General features: G+C 49.6%; 1 protein-coding gene and 1 long non-coding RNA gene across 2 annotated transcripts in view; both read left to right on the top strand.

Moving 5' to 3' along the window:
* The first annotated feature begins 75 nt into the window (after positions 1–75).
* LOC118539061 (uncharacterized) lies at positions 76–3,078 on the top strand. The gene is made up of 3 exons (XR_004918929.2): positions 76–482; positions 1,599–1,687; positions 2,111–3,078. It is a non-coding gene; the product is annotated as an uncharacterized LOC118539061 (long non-coding RNA).
* A 4,554-nt stretch (positions 3,079–7,632) lies between these two features.
* EEF2K (eukaryotic elongation factor 2 kinase) overlaps positions 7,633–19,624 on the top strand; it is a 62,673-nt gene continuing 50,681 nt past the window's right edge. The window contains exon 1 of the mRNA XM_036097363.2: positions 7,633–8,006. The gene's annotated coding sequence lies outside the window, so the exon portion shown is untranslated. The remainder of the gene's footprint in view (positions 8,007–19,624) is intronic.

Genomic DNA, 19,624 nt, shown 5'->3' with positions numbered 1-19,624 from the left:
AACTATATTAGTTTAATGACGTGGCGTTTCACGCTCCGTGGCCCCACCCTCTTGGATTTGCGCATGCCCAATACGCGCCAAGTGTTTCCTGCGCTTGTTAAGGCGTCTTGGTGCGTGGATCCCTTCTGCGCCTTGGAATCATAGTACGTTTTTGATCGGCAGCAAAAACTACGGTCGGAACGCAGCACTAAAAAGGAAAGAAGAGTTCCCAGCTGTTAAACATTAATATGCAGTCCTCACGTGTGTGTGCATTGGATTTGCCGTGTGCGTCGTATACTGTCTGCGGCCACGTGGGGGCGGTACCGCGCTGTCCCTGCTTCCCTTTCGGGGCTGGGGGTCCCGCGAGGAACCTTGCTCTGCACAGAACCTGGCTGGGTCCCCATCTTACGGACTCGCCATCCCTACTCCAAGTCAGCTCTGCAAGCCCTGGGTGGCCCCATGGTTTGGTCCCTGCCACCGCGAGGTGAGAATCACCCGTCCAGGTGAATGTTGTTACAATGAATATTGTTACGGATTATTAGCATGTTGGGCTCCCTCAAAAGTACTTCTTGTCTGCATATTAGGAAGGGAGAAACTGAAGTGCAGAGAGGTTAAGTGACTTGTCTCAGATGCCCCAGGACCCAAGATTCCCCTCCCAAGACCCAAGACCCTTCCAAGACCCAAATTTCCCCTTCTTCTGTGCAGGCTATTTTAGGGTTTTCGGTTTTTAATGCAATGAATACAGAGCAAATATACAATACGTAAGTACATAGCAAATTTCTATCTCCCATCACCCAAAATTAATTGTTAACATTCTGTATATTTGCTTCAAATGTTCTTTAATAAAAAATACACTGAACCCTATATATAGATAAGATTCAAGTCTCTTTTGATACCTCAAGTTCTATTCCCCTTCCTCCTTCCTCAGGAGTCTTAGATCCGTTTAGTCCACTTTTTTCTAATTTTACGTACTCTTAGGCGTATCCATTTCCTTGCATGTTTAAGGAAAATAACAAAAATACAGTATAGCAAAGATACGCAGGTGGCGTGGTAAGCTGAAATACCCCCCAAAGATGTCCACATCCAAATTCCCAGAGCCTGTATGTTACTTTATGTGACAAAAGGGACTTTGTTAGTGTAATAAAAGATCTCGAGATGGGGAGATTATTCTGGACTATCCAGGTGGACCCAGTATAATCAAAAGGATCCTTAGAAGAGAGACACAGGAATCAGAGAAGATTTGAAGACAGAAACAGAGGTCCTCAGTGATACCGCCACAGACCAGGGAATGCACTAGAAGCTATAAAAGATAAGGACGCAGTTTTTCCCCTAGAGCTTACGAAAAGGAACACAAGTGCTTGACACCTTGATTTTCAGCCTTCTGCCTTCCAGAACTATAAGAGGACTGTGTTGTTTTAATCCACTAAATTTGTGGAAAATTGTTACAGCAGTCATTGGAAACCAGTACGGTGGATAAACCAGCCCATGGGCTTGGGAATCACACAGCCTGAGCCTTGACTAGCTGTTCTCCCTGGGCCTGTTATTCATCCCTGTGATGGGGTGATAATAATACCCACCTCACAGGATAGCTGTGAGAATCAGATTCATTCATTCTGCAGATATTCCTTGGGCACCTGCCACAGGTCAGGCACTCTTCTGGGCACTTGGCTACACTGGAATGAAGCAGAGGAAGATTGAACGTGGTAATGTATGCCATGCACTTAAAAGATTTTTATTATTTATTTGACAGAGAGCATGAGCAGGGGTGAGGAGCAAGGGGAGAGAGAGAGAAGCAGGTTACCCCCTGAGGAGGGAGCTGGATGTGGGACTTGATCCTAGGACCTTGGGTCATGACCTGAGCCAAAGGCAGATGCTTAACCCACTGAGCCACCCAGGTGCACCCTGTGTCATGCACCTGGGATGTGGTAGTGGTGACTCCAGGGACCTAAGCTCTCCTCCCAGTACCGCAGTATGCTCACCACCAGAGTTCTTGCCTGGGTGCTGACCACTTGGTGGTATTATTCCACGTACTTCTCCCTACCCCTGCCTTAAGCAGGTGTTTGAGTCTCTCCCAGGACCATACTGGGCCCTGCTAGAATGTCATCTCCAGATTGTGTCTTGTTCACCCAAGGTAATATCTCCAGGACCTAGAACAGCACTGGCCACAAGACTCCTCCTCGTACTGGTGGTTTTGCATGCATCACTCCATCTTGCTACGTGGGCCCAGACAAAGTCAGAGGCAAATGCTTCTTGCTGGAGCTGCCCAACGCAAGAGCTCATAGAACTTTTGTCTGGACGTGGCCAAACTGTGGTCTTTTCTTCTGGAAGATCACCTGCAGCCTCAAGCAGGAAGCGGAGACCTATTTAGGATTCCCCCCATCATGACTCAGCATTCTCCTATAGTTGGACCGTGTGCTGGGAGCAAACTTCCCCCACCCCAACTCTCTCTGATAATTTAATTCAAGTGAACATTAATCCTGCACCTACTAGGCCTGATCAGCCAAAGAGCAGGTCTTCTAGGAGAAGGAGAGCTGCTTCCAGAGCTGCCCAGAACCCTCATGCCAAAAATCCAGTGGGAGCAAGGCCGTGAGCTCATCTGCTCCACTGAGCATTTCTCTCCCGGCCTGTCTGACCTCCCACGGACGTGCTGACTCGGCTTCTCCGGGGATTGATGTCTTCAAGGGTGCTGTTTGGGAGAGGGCAGCTTCTGTGCAAAGCCAGCCCCAGTCAGGCAAGGGTGGGGAGGCCACCGAAACCAAAGCAACTGGACTGTTTCGTTTTGGGGTTCTGTTTCATTTTGTAAAAGTTTGGGTTTTGAAGTGACATTTAAAAATAACTTTTGCAAAAGTAATACGTGTTCCTTGTTGAAACTTGCGCAAAGAAGGAGAAGCACAAATAAGAAAACAAAATCACCTTTAATTTCTCCACCTAGTTAAACTCTGTCAACGCTTTAGTAAAGGAAGGTGCTTTTCGTCTGTGTAAATTTGAAATGTAGGGGCACCTGGCTGGTTCAGTCAGTAGAGTGTGCACCTCCGGATCTTGGGGTTGTGGGTTTGAGCCCCACGTTGGGTGCAGATATTAGTTAAAAATGAAATTTAAAAAATAAATAAATTGGAAATGTAACGTAAGGCATCCCCATTGTAAATTTTTTTTCAAACGTCGTATCACATGTATAAAGTGGAAGGGGAATTCTCTCCCTGTCCTTTACAACGGACTCCCACAGCTCACAAACACCCACTGTAAAGAGTAATCTTGAGCTGTCCTTCTGGATCTTTTCCTAGGCAGATGTATGGGCAAACGCCTCACTCTGATCTTGGGATTTGCTTTGCAGAAGGCAAAGGGAGAAATGCACCACCCAAAAGACACAAGTGTGGTCATTTCATAACTTCTGTGAGTCTTTCTATAGCTACACACAGGCCATTTGATGGTTCTGTGATGCGCATCACTTTTTATGCCTTGTAGACCTGCGACCTGAGCCAAGGAGGTGAGCCAAGGAGGACTTCCAAGCTGCTGCTTTAAAGCATCTCACTGTGGTTCCCAAGAGCTTGGGGTGGGGGTGATGAATAGTTAGGAGACAGGACTTTTAGGGTCAAGAAACTACTCTCTATGATACTACACGATGGATACATGTCATTGTACATTTATCTAGACTCATGGAACATACCACACCAAGAATGAACCTTAATGGGTGGTAATGATGTGTCAGTGTGGGTTCATCAGTTGTAACAAATGTACCACTCTGGCGGGGGACACTGATAATGGGGAGGCTGTGCCTATGCGGGGACAGGGGAGATATGGGAAGTCTCTCTACCTTCTGCTCAATTTTGCCATGAACGTGAAATTGCTCTATAACCCCTATGGACACGGCCTCCTGTGGACGGATGGACCTGAGCAGTGAACACCTGAGACCCATTTCCCTTCTGTGGCCTATGTGGCTAGTGTGGTTCCCCAGCCCTGTAAGAGCCTGTAGGAAGATTATACCCATCTCCTTGAAGCTGGGAATCGGCACGTGTCCGTGACAGGGCCGGTGCGCGTAAGAGCTGGGGTACTGCTTCTGGTGACCTTTCCTCTGCTGCCACACCGCCAAGCTCCGGGGTGAGATGGAGACTCCATGAGCACTTTTTTGGGGGGCTTAACAGCTTTAATGTGATATAATTCACAGACCATACAATATACCCCTTAGAATGTATAATTTCAGTGGCTTTTTTTTTTTTTTTTTAGTATATTCAAAGTTGTGCAACCATCACCACAATTAATTTTAGGTCATTTTCATCACTCCAAAAAAAGAAACCCCATACCCACTAGTAGTCATTCCCCATTCTCTCCAAACTCCCTTCCCAGCCCCAGGCAACCACTAATCCACCTTCTGTCACCATGGATTTCCCCATTCTGGATGTTTCATATAAATGAATTTTTTTAAAGATCTTATTTATTTATATATTTATTTGAGTATGAGAGGGAGCGAGCATGCGGGTGGAGGAGCAGAGGGAGAGGGACAAGCAGACCACGCAGGTGCCCCTCTTTTGCCCATTTTTAAATTGGGTTCTTTATCTTTTTATGATTGAGTGGTAAGAGCTCTCTATTCTAGCTATGAATCCCTTATCAGATACATGATTCGTGAATATTTTCTCCCATTCTCTGAATTGTCTTTTCACTTTAAAAAAGTATATATATAGTATAGTTGACACAAAATCAAGGGGTCCCTGGGTGGCTCAGTTGGTTAAGCCTCCAATTCTTGATTTCAGGCCAGGTCATGATCTCATGATCTCATGGTCGTGGGATCGAGCCCTGCATCAGGCTTGTGCTGGGCATGGAGGCTGCTTGGGATTCTCTCTGCCCCTCCAGCTTGTACTCACACTCATGCTCTTTCTCTTTCTCTCTCTCAAAAAAAAATTATATATACATATATATATATATATAGAGAGAGAGTGTTGACACACAGTCACGATGTCACATTAGTTGCAGGTGTGACTTTTCACTTTCTTGATGATATCTTTTGCGTCTTGTGGGTTATTGAGTCCTGTGGATTACTTTGGTGGGAAAGGGGGAAAAAAATCCCTGTCAGTGGGAAGAGGGATTTTCTAACAGAGGCAGGGATTTTGTCCCTCCGAGCTTGAAGAGATGTTTGTCCATGTGAGAGAGGGAAGGGGAGGTTTTAGGACAGGGGAGCAAGGCTTGGAACTGGAGCGTGCCGATGAACGGTCCCCTGTGAAGGGTTTATTTTTCCTGTTGGATGGTGTAACATCACTGGTATGAGTTAATGTTTTCCCTCATATATTCTTTTCTGTTACCCAAACTCTTCAATAAAGTCTGAACAGCTTAGTGTGATGGTTATAGGAGGAAGTTAAGGACCAGGCAAAAACCAAGAATGATCTGGTCCACATCTCCTTGCTGAGACCACCCAGGGCACCTGTCTTCCTAAAGCTACTGGAAGCGATGCCTACTTTTCCCTCAGGGCTCCACTCAAATGTCATTTCTTCAGAAGAGCCTTCCTGAGCAGGTTTGCCCGTGGCATCTCTCATTGCCTGCTACGCTTCTCACTCATGGCGCACCTGCAGTTTAAATGGCATGGCGTAATGACCATGTGAGAAATTGCTGTTCTTCCATTTCTTATCCCATTAGACAGCTCTCTGAAGGCAGGCCTTTCCCCCCAACTCCTAGCACAATACTTGGCATGAAATAAGAGCTTAATAAATATTTGCCATAAGAATGAATGTCCAGGGTGCTTGGGTGGCTCAGTTGGTTAAGCGACTGCCTTCAGCTCAGGTCATGATCCTGTAGTGCCAGGATCGAGTCCCGAATTGGGCTCCCCGCTCAGCGGGGAACCTGCTTCTCCCTCTGACCCTCCCCCCTCTCATGCTCTCTCTCTCTATCTCATTCTTTCTCAAATAAATAAATAAAATCTTAAAAAAAAAAAAAAATGTCCAGAAACCCTAGGCTTAAATCCTACCAGCTCAACAACTCTCTGGAAAAGAGATTCTCTTTTTTTTATGCTTGCTAGAAAAGATCCAGATTAGTATCTCATGGGGCTACCAGGATGGAATATGCTGATTGGCCAGGTCTTATCATGTGTCCACTCTTGGCCCCAGGTCAGTGGGGAGGGCTAGTCTCACCAACTGAGAATAGGGTGGGCTGGTTTCCTGAAGACTAATCAAGATCCTCATGCAAAGAAGGGGACTTCTGCTGGGTAGACAAAAATTACAGAGGCTCAGAAGAGTTAAATAACTTGCCCAAGGACACAGAGCTATAAGTGGTTAAGTAATACAGTGAGGGTTTTTTTGTTTTTTGTTTTTTGTTTGGCATTGGACTTGGACAGATTAGCTCAGAGTCTGTTCCTGCCCAACTTTCCCACAGTCAGAATTTCAGGTGCAATTTTGTCTTGCCAAAAGCCAGAGGAGTTTTCCCAAGATGACTAAAGGAGCCAACACTTCAAACCAAAAGATCTACTAGCTCTTGTATTTTCCAAAACTTGTACCACAGAGGCCAAAGGATAAAACACTGAATAATGGATTTCAAGACCATTTCATTTTTTTTTTCATTCCCCCCACCACCTTATGAGGTGCCACCTGTATGTCATCCCCCTCTCCAAGCTGCATAAACTTGAACCTGCTCCCCGCAGAGGCCATAGCAGCTGGTAAGCGGAAGGCCTTTGGTCTCCGAGGGGAATCTGTTTGCTGGGCTTCACCTGGGCAAAGACTCAGCATGCCCTCCAGCTCTTAAAATGTAGATACCCTTTGCCAAGAGGAGTCACTTTAGAAATCTTTTGGGCAGGGATGCCTGGATGGCTCAGTTGGAGAAGCCTGACTCTTGATCTTGGGGCCTTGAGTTCAAGCCCCATGTTGGGTGTAGAGATTACTTAAGTAAATAACGCTTAAAAAAAAGAAAAAGAAGGGAATCTTTTGGGTAAATCTATCTCTAAGACCCTCAGTTTTATGATCCGTGAAATAGAGCTAATGCAACCTACCTCACAGGGTTGGTGTGAAGATAGAATGAGATAAATCACTCAATAAATATCACTTATTTTTATATTTGAAATAAGAGTTGTGAAATTTCTAAAATTTTACTAGAAAAGTATCTGGAAGGATATATCAACATGTTCACAGTAGTTATCATTAGTTTTATATCCTTTTCTTCTTTATACCTTTCCATATTTATCCATCCACTGCACAGATATTTATATTAAGCATTTAGCATGTGCCAAGCCCCATGCTGAGAGTTAGGAATACGGTAATGTACTAGAACGGTAAGGAAAGTCTAGAGGGGATAGTAAATAATTGCACAAATAATTTTTAATTGTTATAAGTGCCTAAGTTTTTACAAAGCACAAACCAGAAAAAAAAAAAAAGTAATTTCCGATAAAAATATTTTAAGTTTACGCATGGAGATTTAATGAGATGGATTTCTAATGATTTCGGAAAGGACTTGGATTACCCGCCGGACGGGCGCCCCCCTCGCGGGTGGGTGCTAGGCCCGCCCGTTGCATTAGGTGGGGACGCGCGTGTGCTCAGCGGGCGGCGAGGCGCGGACTCAGCGCGGAGGCCGAGCTGGAGCCTGGAGACCCTGCCAGCGGCTGCAGGAGCGCTGACGGCCACCGGGGGGCGGCCACGTGAGCGCCGCGCCGTGAGCCCGCCGGACCAGAGCCCCGCCCCTGCCCGCAGGCTCGTGCCCTGGCTCCAGCCCGGATCCGACGCCGGACGCCCCGCGCTGCAGCTGCCCCAGCTCCCCTGACTGTCGCCTGCGCTCCCGCCCCTGGCACGCGTCCCCAGCGCCCCGGGATCGTTCCAGCGGCCCAGCGCGCCCCGGGATCGTGCCGGCGGCCCCCGCGCCCCGAGATCGATCCGACCGCCCTGCGCGGCCCCTGCTGCCTCCCCGGAGCGCCGGCCCGTGCGCCCCGCTCGCTGCTCCCCGGCACTCTCGGGGGGCCCGCCCGCCCTGCACCCTGGAGCACCGGGCCGCGAGCCTCTGCCAACTCCTCTGGATCTTCGCGGCCGTGGGCAGCGGCTGCAGTGCCTGTCCGCCCGAGGGAGGTGAGTGCGGGCGGCGAGTCGCCAGGCGGATGGGGACTGGGATCCGGCGCTGCAGGCCTTGGGCGCCCCGGTGCACCGGCGCCTCGAGCGCGTTGGGTTGGGGCTTGGAAGTGGGGTCGGAGGCGGCGCAGAAAGAGTGTGTGTGTGGGGGGGCGCTGCTTCTCTGGTTTCAACTCTTTGGGGCTCAGTGTTTGCTTCTGTAAAAGGGGTGGGGGGAGTCATGCAGATTAACGGCAGTGTCTGTTGGGAAAACACTTGGCACACAGTCGGCTGGGAGAGGAGGTTTGGGGGCCTCCGCCCGGGGCTCCTCGGAACCCGCACAGGGTGCGGGCAGCGCTGCCTTCCTGTCTCCTGCAGGGCCCCTGGTCGCATCCCCTCCCCTGGCCCCTGAACAAGAGGCCTGAATTCCTGGAACCTCTAGGACAGTGTAGACGCGCCCTTGCAGCATTGTTGGCTGCGGGAGGGAGTTTGGGTGTTGGCAGGCTCCGTTGACATGTGCGCCAGGGGCTGGGCATTGATAGGCGAGTGGCGGCGCGGAGGTGGAGGCCTCCGGGGTAAGTCCCGGCCTAGATCTGTCTGTGCAGGGGTGGAGGATTGCGGGGAGCCAGCCCAGCTGCGTCCCTAGTAGGACAGATGGGCCGCATGGGAGGGGGCCGCTACATCTGCTGTGGGGACACTCTGGGAGCCTGACTTCTGGGTCCTCGGCCCTGGGCGCTGCCTGCCTTGGGGCCGCAATTTCAGCCAGGAAGTTGAGTGACGTAGTGCAGCCCTCTGATTTTACAGAGGAGGAAACCGAGGCCCAGGGTTGTCTAACAAATGACTAATAACGCAAGGTGCACCCAGCGGGGACGTGCAGAGCAAGCAGGTGGGAGCCGCCGCCGGCCGTGCCGGCTGTGCGGATATGTGTGGAGGGGGAGGTGCCTGGGGAGGCTTCCTGGAGGAGGCTCTCATGTCTCTCTCTCTCTCATTCTCTCTCTTTCAAATAAATAAATAAAATCTTAAAAAAAATAAACAGTTTTTAATGTATCATGTGGCAGAGATGGCCGTTAGTCACCAATACACTCGTTCTCCTCTTCCTGGGGTATCGCCTGGCTGAATTTCTCGGGCTCCCTTACAGTTTGGTGGCCTACATGACTGCATTTGGGCTGATGGAATGCGAGCAGAAATAGCGTGTGCCCCTCTCAAGCTTGAACCCTAAAAACCTCCCTCCCTCTCTCCCCCTCTTCCCACATTAACCGGTGGATTTGGAGGGCTCGGGATGGCCGGGGGCGGGGGCAGAGCTGGCCCCTGAGAGTGACCATGGAGCAGAGCCCCCCTTTCTGCCTCCCCTGGGAATCCTTGTCTGCTGAAGAGAATGGGGCTCCAGTAAGCTCTTTGGAAGGCCTGGGGCTGTGCATGGGGCTTGTTGGCTGTGGCCTTTCCCTCAGGGGTGATCTGGCTGGGCTGTTCCAACGGGGAGGGTGTCTTTAGGCCTTTTTTCTCACACTGGTCAGATTCCCCCAAAGAAGTCTTGTCCGGTTTTTGGCAGGATTGCCAGTTGCCGGGACACTGAGAACAGTGTGGAAGAAAGCTGAGGGTCAACAGCAGAAACTTGGATTTGTTCAAGCTCCTTCTCTAGGAGGTCACTCTTTCTGGTCTGGTTCTTAGAGCCGAAGCAGAAAAAATTGATGGTCAGAACTACATCCAAAGTAATGCCGGCCGGACTGATAAAAAATAAAAGTTTTTGTGCTAGAGAGATCAGTTCCACTGACCAAGAAGCTGCACACTGTTGCCTTAGTAAACTGAAAAAATGAGAATGTTCTAGAAAGTGATTGTGGTGCCCACCATGGGATGAAAGCGACTTGGATTTTTTTTTTTTTAACGATTTTTATTTATTTGAGAGAGTGAGCGAGCGCATGGGGGCAGAGGGAGAGGGAGAAGCAGACTCCCTCTTGAGCAGGGAGCCCAGTGCGGGGCTCAATCTCAGGACCCTGAGATCATGACCTGAGCCAAAGGCAGATGCTTCACCAAGACTGAGCCACCCAGGCGCCCCGCGGCTTGGATTTTTAAATGTTGGCTGGATTAAACCCTTGTAGCTAAAGCTAATGGGCACAAGCAAGAAGGCTTCAAAGGAAGCAGCGCGTCACTAACACGCTGATAATAAAGTAGGAGATGACAGTCTCTGGGTCCCCAAAGTCCCAGGGCTGGGGACACCCAGAGAAGCATTTTAAATGGCTAGAAAGTCAGAGGGTGGACAGTGTTCAGTTCTTCAGCTATGACATTTTCTACACCTAGCAAGGACTCCGCAGGGAGTGCCTGGAAAGCAGGTGGCTCGGCTGCAGAGAATTTCTCTAGGCCACTGGTTCTTGAACTTTACTGCACATCAGAACCACCTGTGAGCTTTTTAAACAGATTGCTGGGCCCACCTCCAGAGTTTAATTCAGTGGGCCAGGAGTGAGGCCCGAGAATGTGCACATCTAACAAGCTCCCAGGTGAGGCCGCTGCTGTTAGTGGTCCCATGACTGGTTTCGCAAGTGGTGGCCGGCTGGATTCAGCCTACATTGGCTTCACACCCAACTCCCCCACTTTCTAGCCATGTGATTTTGGGCAAGTCACTTAGCCTCTCTGTTCCTCAGTTTTCTTAGGATGAAGCTAATAGTGCCTACCTCGTGGCATTCAGGGGAGGCTTCCTGGAGGAGGAGGCATCTAACCTGAGACCTGAAGGATGAACAGAAGAGTTGGTCAGGGCATGGGTAGGGAGGGCAGGCCAGGCTGTGTGCCAGGCAGACCAGGGAATGGGCTTCGTGTCCTCCAGGGAGCTGAGGGGAGCTATGGCATAAGTGCTTTGTAAGTGATACTGAAACGCTGTGAATCTGTTCTGTGCTACGTGTCTCGAGGCAGGATTGCCGCTGAGGGAGAGTTGACCAGGGTGTGGAAAATGGGCTGCCTGGAACCATCAACAGTTACTTCTGCCTACATTCCACGGGCCCCAATGCGGTCACATGGCTGGATGCACAGGATCCTGGGAAATGTAGTTGGGCGGGGGGGGAGCATAAGTCTATGGCACAGAGCTGTCTGTGCCACAGGAGCTTTTTCTGGCCCTTGGCCACCTCTCCTAGCTCTTCACTTTGCTCGCTCTCCTCCACTTTGTTGGATGAGTGCATTTTACAGATGAGGAGACTGAGGTTCAGTAGTTTGCCCAGTGTCACTCAGCTAGTGTGGCGGAGACAGGACTAAAACCCAGATCTGTTGGTCCCCAAAGCCTGTTGGGCCAGATCCTAGTCCTGAGTGCTTTTCGAGGGCCTCCCCGCGATCTAGGCTTTCCCTGAGATCCTCAGGATCTCAGCCGTGTCTCAGGCTACCTAACCCCCAGATGCCTTGTAATTGTAACTGGATAGTCCCTCCATTGCACACCTGCAATGCCCATGATATCAGTAGAAATTGCCAACTTTTCTCTAGTTACTCATTCATGCAACATGCATCTATGGAGAACCTGGTGCGTGCCAGGCATTGTGCTCTTGGCTGGGAGCTGGGGAGGAGGAAGACACGGCCCCTCTTGTTCCAGACGCTCACGTGGTCTGGCCACCGAGAGGCTGTATAAACACAGAGTTCCCCTGAGAAGTGAGACATGGTCTGACCTGCCAGGAGTACAGAGTGTCCTGGGTACATGAGAAGGGTGCCCAGCAAATGACTAAAAATGAAAATTCAAGCTCTCTTGTGCATTTTGCGAATTGAAGCTATGATTACGATATTTTGTGCTTTGCATTTTTCTGATTTTTTTTAAAACAGTACAATTGCCTCAGAAAAATGTATTTTTCTGATTTTTTCAAACAATAAAATTGGCTTTGCTCTATGACCGTTTTGTATGCACAAAGCACAGTGGAGTGCAGTTTTTATGAGCCTCGGCAGAGCAAATGTTGACTTATCTCCTTGGGTTCGGCTGGGGGTTGCTATTCTCATTGGTGAGTAAGCTAATTGCTTCAGTTCAAGAGAAATACCAGAAATGGTATGCATGGAGGTTTGCTTTTAGGGAGGCGAGGAGGGAGAGTGGGCCAGGGAAGGCTCCTTGCCCTTCCTCCGGAATCATTTGAAAGCGGGGACTCTGGGCACTATTAACATGCTGAGCTGAATAATGAATTCCGTGTTGGGGGGCCTGTCCTGTGCACGATAGGATGTTTATCAGCATCCTTGGTGTCTACTCACTAGACGCCAGGTGTACTCTGAGAGTTGTGACAACCAAAAATGTCTCCAGACATTTGCCAAGTGTCCCCTGAAGGGCAACATTGTTCTAGACTGTTTCTAGACTACATTTGTTTCCTATTGCTACTCTAACAAATCACCACAAACTTGGTGACTGGAACCAACACAAATTTCTTATCTTATGGTTCTGGAGATCAGAAGTTCAAAAGTCAAGGTGTCAGCAGGGCTGAGTTCCTTCTGGAGACTCTAGGGGAAATCCGTCTCCTTGCCTTTTCCAGCTTCTAGGGGCTGCCTGCGTTCCTTGGCTTGTGGCCCCAAGCTCCATCTCCAAAGCCAGCTGCATGGCATCTTCACATCTTTCTCTGTGACCCCTGCCTCCATTGTTCCATTTCTTTAGTTCTGACCCTCCTGCCCCCTTTTTATAAGGACCCTTGTGATTATATAGGGCTCACCGGATTTTCCAGGAGATTCTCCCCATCTCAAGATCCTTAACTTAATTACATACATGTAAGGGAACATAATTCACAGGTTCTGGGGTTTAGGATGTGGACAGCTTTTGGAGGGACAGTGTTCTGCCCACCACATAGAATGTTTGGCCTCTGGGTGTAGGGAAGTGACAGGCAGAGCACAGGGAGTGGTCGGGGCACAATAACAGCTGGTACTTTTTTTCTTTTTTTTAAGATTTTATTTATTTATTTGAGAGAGAGAGCACACAAGCAGGGGGAGCAGCAGAGGGAGAAACAGGCTTCCCGCCGAGCAGGGAGCCCGATGCAGGGGGAGACCGTTGCGGGACTCAATCCCAGGATCCTGGGATCATGACCTGAGCTGAAGGCAGACGCTTCACCGACTGAACCACCCAGGCGCCCCATCAGCTGGTACTTTTGAGCGCCATTTCTCTGTCAGGCACCACACGCCTGATCTCACTCACTTGTCAGATGTCTCCTGGGGTGGGTACTGTTAGCTGTCCTCTTTTTCACAGGTGAGGATCCTACCCAGGGGAGACTTTCTGGAGGGAGTAGAAATTTGAGCTGGATTTTGAAGGGAACCAAGGGGTTTGGCAACAGTTAGTAATGGAGAGGCAGTTCAGAAAGAGGGTCCTCTGTGGGGTGCAGGGGCTGGGAGGTGAGAGCTTGGTGGTGAGTGGTGACTGGTTCTTGAGAGGCGGGGCAGGTGGAGGTAAGATGCAGGGAGGGGACAGGTGGGCATAGACATCTGTAAATCAGTCCTTTTATTCTGACATTCTGACCTAAACTCTATTTTTTCCGCAGTAGTTTAAGTAAATGTTTCTTTAAAAAAAAAAAAAATTTATTTGAGGGGCACCTGGGTGGCTCAGTTGGTTAAGTGTCTGCGTTGGGCTCAGGTCATGATCCCAGGTCCTGGGATTGAGCCTGCATTGGGCTCCCTACTCAGTGGGGAGTCTGCTTCTCCCAATCCCCCTGCCGCTCCCCCTGCTTGTGCTCTCTCTCTCTCTCTCTCAAATAAATAAATACAATCGTTTTTTTTTTAAAGATTGTATTTATTTATTTGATAGAGACACAGCGAGAGAGGGAACACAATCAGGGGGAGTGGGAGAGAGAGAAGCAGGCTTCCCGCTGAGCGGGGAGCCCGATGTGGGGCTCGGTCCCAGGACCCTGGGACCATGACCTGAGCCGAAGGCAGACACTTAACGACTGAGCCACCCAGGCGCCCCAAATAAATACAATCTTTTTTTTTTTTTTTTAAAGATTTTATTTATTTATTTGAGAGAGAGAGAATGAGAGACAGAGGGCATGAGAGGGAGGAGGGTCAGAGGGAGAAGCAGACTCCCTGCCGAGCAGGGAGCCTGATGCGGGACTCATCCTGGGACTCCAGGATCATGACCTGAGCCGAAGGCAGTCGCTTAACCAACTGAGCCACCCAGGCACCCCAAATAAATACAATCTTAAAAAAAAAAAGATTTATTTGAGAGAGAATGTGTGTACAAGTGGGGGGAGGGGCAGAGGGAGGGAATGCCCAAGCAGACTCCCCGCTGAGTGGGGAGCCCAGCCCCGGGGCTAGATCCCACAACCCTGATCTCATGACCTGAGCCAAAACCAAGAGTCTGATGCCCAACTGACTGAGCCACCCAGCACCCCTAAATAAATGTTTCTTCTTGAACACCTTACAGCATGCCAGGGATACAGACATTAATAAGACACTGACATGAGCTTGACTTAGTAACCTCTGATGCTGCACATTTGTTACTATCCCCACCCCCAGTAAATAAATAAAACCCGGCCTGGAAAGGTATCGATTAGCACTGTGGAGCCCTGCTCAGTGCCAGCACCTGTGGGGGACGCAGACTCCGGGAAGGCACGGCTTACCCTTAGAACAGGGCCTTGGCTCCTAATGGGGAAGCTGGTGATTGACAGTGAGCCCCCCCGGCTGCAGAGTGCAGGCCCTTAGCCACTATATCGGGCTTTGATTTTTGTCAGTGTTTTTTTCACCAGCTTTATTGAGGTATAATTGACAAAAATTGTACATATTTAAGGTATACAATGTGGATGATTTGATATACATATGCATTGGGACATGATTACCACAATCAGCCTAATTAACATATCTATCACCTCACCTGATTACCATTTCTTAAGTGTGTGTGAGAGCAATTAAGTTCTATTCTCAGGGGGCACCTGGGTGGCTCCGTCATTAAGCGTCTGCCTTCCGCTCAGGTCATGGTCTCCGGGTCCTGGGATCGAGCCCTGCATCGGGCTCCCTGCTCGGCGGGAAGCCTGCTTCTCCCTCTCCCACTCCCCCTGCTTGTATTCCCTCTTTCGCTGTGTCTCTCTCTGTCAAATAAATAAATAAAATCTTAAAAAAAAAGATCTATTTTCAGGGGGCGCCTGGGTGGCTCATTCGGTTAAGCTTCTGACTCCTGATTTTGGCTCAGGTCATGATCTCAGGTGTGTGAGATGGAGCCCCACATGGGGCATCAGGCATGGAGCCTGCTTAAGATTCTCTCTTTTCCTCTCCTCTGCCCCTCCTCTCTCTCTCTCTCAAATAAATAAATAAAATCTTTTAAAGAAAAAAAAAGATCTATTCTTGGAGTGCCTGGCTGGCTCAGTTGGAACAGCACGGGACTCTTGATCTTGGGGTCTTGAGTTTGAGCCCCACGTTGGGTGTAGATACTTAAACTTAAAAAGATCTCTTTTCTTAGTGATTTTCAGGTATACAATAGAGTATTATTAACTATAGTCACCAGGCTGTACATTACATCCCCAGGACTTACTCATCTAGCACAACTGAAACTTTGTACACTTTGACCAACATCTTCCTGTTTCCTCCACCTCCCAGCCCCTGACAGCCATCATTCTGCTCTCTGTTTTTAGGACTTTGGGGTTTTTTTTTCGATTCCACATATAAGCAAGATCATGAAATGTTTGTCTTTCTATGTCTGGCATATTTCGCTGAACATAATGTCCTCTGGGTTCATTCATGTTTTTGCAGATGACAGGATTGCCTGTTTTTTGCAGATGACAGATTGAATAGCATTCCGTTGTGTATAGACACCAGATTTCTGTTATCCATTCATTTATCTCTTAGGTTGTTTCCATACCTTGACTATTATAAATAATGCTTTGGTGAACAGGGGAGTGCAGATATCTTTTCAAGATAGGCTTTTCTTTCTGGTTTGAAGGAAACTGAGGACTCAAGCTAGGGCCCAAGATACCCTTGGAACCAGCCAGGTGCAGCCCAGGGCAGCCTGCCCCTGCTCCCTCCCCCCCCCCAAGGTCCCCCGTCACAAAGCGGGCTGTCCCTTCTCTGCCTGGCAGCTCCTGTCATTGCCAGATGAGAGAGTCCGTGCCGAGGGCTTTAGCATGACACCTGGGACACAGGACGCTGTCCACATATGTTATTTGTCTTATTGCAATAAAAATTACTCATCTTTGAGGTCAGTAGGAGCAAAAGTATCTTCTGCTTTCTTATCAGTCATTTGCTGCACAAAAGCCACATCTTTCCTTCTCTCTCACGGTGAGTTGAACTCACACTAAACTGTGAGAAACCCAGAGCTCCTTCTGCTTGGTACAATAACACAGCATTCTTGGCATGGGATCTAAAGGAACCAGGAGAAGACCTGCCAGTCTGGGGGTGGTGGAGTACAGAAGGGAAGTGGGAAGTTCAAGGGAAGCTCAAGTCTCATTTATCACACCAGGAAATCAATAGATAAGGACCCAAATAGATAAAATAAGAAATAACAGAGAAACCATATTATTTAGGGATGTGGCAATATCTACCCGAAGTAACATCTAGACAACCCCAACCGCAGGACCTGAGAGTGGGGGAGAGGCAGGTCCCCAAGCAGAAGCAGGTGTGTGATGCAAGGTGGCCCCTAAGTCACCCTGTTCACCGTGGTGCCGTTGAGGACTAGGTGGGTCCTGCCGTGCTGGGCATATAGTAATGTGTGCGCCGGCCAGCTCAGCGTGGACCATTTTGGCTCTGGGGTGCTGGATCCTGGGAGTGGCAGGCAGGAGAATGCAGTTCATTTCTCCAGCTAGCGAGACAGCTCTGGGGGGTGAGGGGAGCCCCAGGGAGGATCAGCGGTCAGTGTGGCTTGGCCCACAGGCCCGGACCTGGACATTGCAAACATTGTTTTCCGTCCCAGCCGCTGCCAGAGGAACCTTTTATAGTGAGACCCAGTAAGAGCAGTGGTTCCCTGGCCAGAGCCTAAAATAGCCTGTCCCCTGAGGACCCCTGAAGAAGCTTGGCTTGGCTGCTAACCAGGTATCCAGGTTACCAGCATGGCTGGGGCCCAAGGCTCAGCCCGCGGTTATTTATGATGATAACGCTAGTTCTGTGAGTCAGTGCTGGCTCTGTGTTAGCGTGGTTAAGTTAACGGGGCGGGTAAAACTCTTCATCCTGGATGACAGCAAGGGAGCTGGGGCTTGGGAGGTAATGTCACCAGCGAGGAAGTGGCAGACCTGGGGCTTGAACTCGGGTCTGACTCAGAGCTCCACTCCGCTGCCTCTCCATACAAATATTTTTCCCAAGGTGTGTCAGGGACTGGGAGGGGAAGATCTGGATGTCCGAGTGAGGGCAGAAGAAACTTTCTAGAGAATCCTGATGTCTTGGGAGCTGGGGTCCTGCTCCCGGTCTCAGGTTCCTCGCTAACAGGAGCAGGCCCCTGTGGTCAGAGGGACGCCCAGGTCGGATGGAGATTCCTGGGAGGCCAGGGCCCTGGCTGGTGTTGGAACAGGCATTGCGGGCCTGAGTTATGGGCCAGTGAGGGCTCCTTGCCTTCCTAGGGGAATCCAGCATCCTCCAGGGCCCAGTCTTCCTGGGCAAATGCAGGAGGCGCTGCCCAGTGTGGGCTCTGGATTGAGGCCATAGTTTTCCCAGGCTGATGCTACCCAGGTATTGACTTGGCATTAAGAGATGTGATGTGAACTTTTTGTGGGAGAGATGGGGTTATTGGACCAGATTGAATTAGCAAGTAGTAGGGGAAAGAAGAAAATTTCAGTCGATTATATAAGTTTAGATAGCAGAGTCTGAAGGTTGTGAGTCCCCATGATGTAAGATTATGCTGCCCCAGGCTCCCTCTGTCTCATGGCTCTGCCATCCACAGCATGTGGTTTCCTCTTCCTGGTTAAAAATAGCTGCTTGAGTTCCAGCCATCACACCTCCATTCCAGCCAGCAGGAAGGAGGAAGAGTCCAGAAAGGCACATTTCCTCCCTTTAAAAACTCTTCCCTAAAGTTGAAAACAGCCTTTCTGTTTATATCCCCTTGGCCAGAACTTGGTCACATGGTCACGCCTAACTTAAAGGAATCTGGGAAATGTAGACCTTATTTGGAGCGGCGATGTGCTTAGCCAAAAACCAGCGGTTGTTATTAAGAGGGAGAGAACAGCTGTTGGGGGACAGTTAGCGGCGCTGCCACAGCTGCCTTAAGAGCAAATTTATGACAACGGAAAAACCATCAAACGGCTCCTGCTCTCCTCACTTCTGGAATCTACATCACATGCCAGCTGAGTATAAGGCGCTGTGCCAGGCAGGATCACAGCTGCTTGTCTGAAGCTCCCTTTGTTTCCCAGGGTCACGGAGAAGGTCAGGGCTGTGTGGGGGGACATGGCCAGGGGCTGGGGTTCTGGTCATAATTCCCCTGCGAACTGGCTGTGGAACCTCAGGCCACTTCCTCACTCTGCTTCCCTCGCACGTGGGGGAGCTGGCGACATGAATCAGCTTAGTCAAGGTCACGAGCAACACAGCTTGGACTTGTACCTGCGTGCAGGCTCCTCACCACTGGGCTACACTGCCTGGAGGTCTGCAGACCGAAGCTGTGGTTCTGGCCCCCTGCCCAGCACCATCCCAGCCCCCCCAGAGGCCAGTGACCTGGCTGGGTCAGCAGAGGTTCCAGCCAAGGGCTGACCAGGGCAGAGTAAAAGCACTGGGACTGGGAGCGGCCGGGAAGGGGGGAGAAGTGGGCCCAGCTGAGGCATTGGCTCTAGCCCCTGACTGTGTCTTGCCCACAGGGTAAGAAACCAACTTTGGAGCTGACGGCCAGAGCGGGGATTTTCAAGAAATCACTGCGGGTGGTGCATTAAGGAAAAAGAACGAAAAGAAGGGTTAAAGCAAAACAGAAATGAGCCGGAAAGAAAATAGCAGAGTGCATTGTACAGAGTAAGGCTAAGTAGGGTTTCCTGAAATTTTAATTTACATTTTGGGTGGATTGAGTTAGGATAGAAATGTATTTCTCCGCTATGATAACTGTTAAGAAAGAGCCAGAGCCTCTGATCTAGAAGGCTGGCTGCCGATGGAAAGAGCCGTTAAGAATAACAGGAATCATTGCCTTGATCTAAAAAAGTTTTAAAATTGTTTTCACTTATTTGTTATTTTATGTTGAAAGCAATCCAGCTTTGTAAAAAGTGACAACAGTATAGAAGTGTACAAAGTTCTTAAAAGTTCCCTCCACCTGCCCAGCAGCCAGCTGCCCTTGCTGCTGCCCATCCCACTGCTGCTCGAGTTCCCAGGGGGCCCTGAGGGAAGCTTTAATTCCTCTACAAATGACCTTTCTCTTTTTTTTTCTTTCTTTTTTATTTTAAGTAGGCCCCGTCCTTTTTCTTTGAACACAAGTAGGATCCCCATGATATACCTGCTGTTCTGCAACTTGCTTTTTAAATTTAACTGTATTTCAGGGTGCTTACCTGGCTCAGTAGAGCACGTGACTCTTGATCTCAGGGCTGTAAGTTCGAGCCCCATGTTGGGTATAGAGATTACTTAAAAATAAATTTTTTTTTTTTAAGATTTTATTTATTTATTTGACAGAGAGAGAGAGAGAGGGAGAGCACACAAGCAGGGGGAGTGGGAGAGGGAGAAGCAGGCTCTCTGCTGAGCAGGGAGCCCGATGCGGGGCTCGATCCTAGGACCCCGGGATCATGACCTGAGCCGAAGGCAGATACATCATGGACTGAGCCATCCAGGCGCCC

This window comes from Halichoerus grypus, chromosome 6, assembly GCF_964656455.1.
Source record: "Halichoerus grypus chromosome 6, mHalGry1.hap1.1, whole genome shotgun sequence".
NCBI classification, from domain to species: domain Eukaryota; kingdom Metazoa; phylum Chordata; class Mammalia; order Carnivora; family Phocidae; genus Halichoerus; species Halichoerus grypus.
The sequence above is the reverse complement of the archived record's forward strand: the minus strand, read 5'-3'. Positions and strand labels throughout refer to the sequence as shown.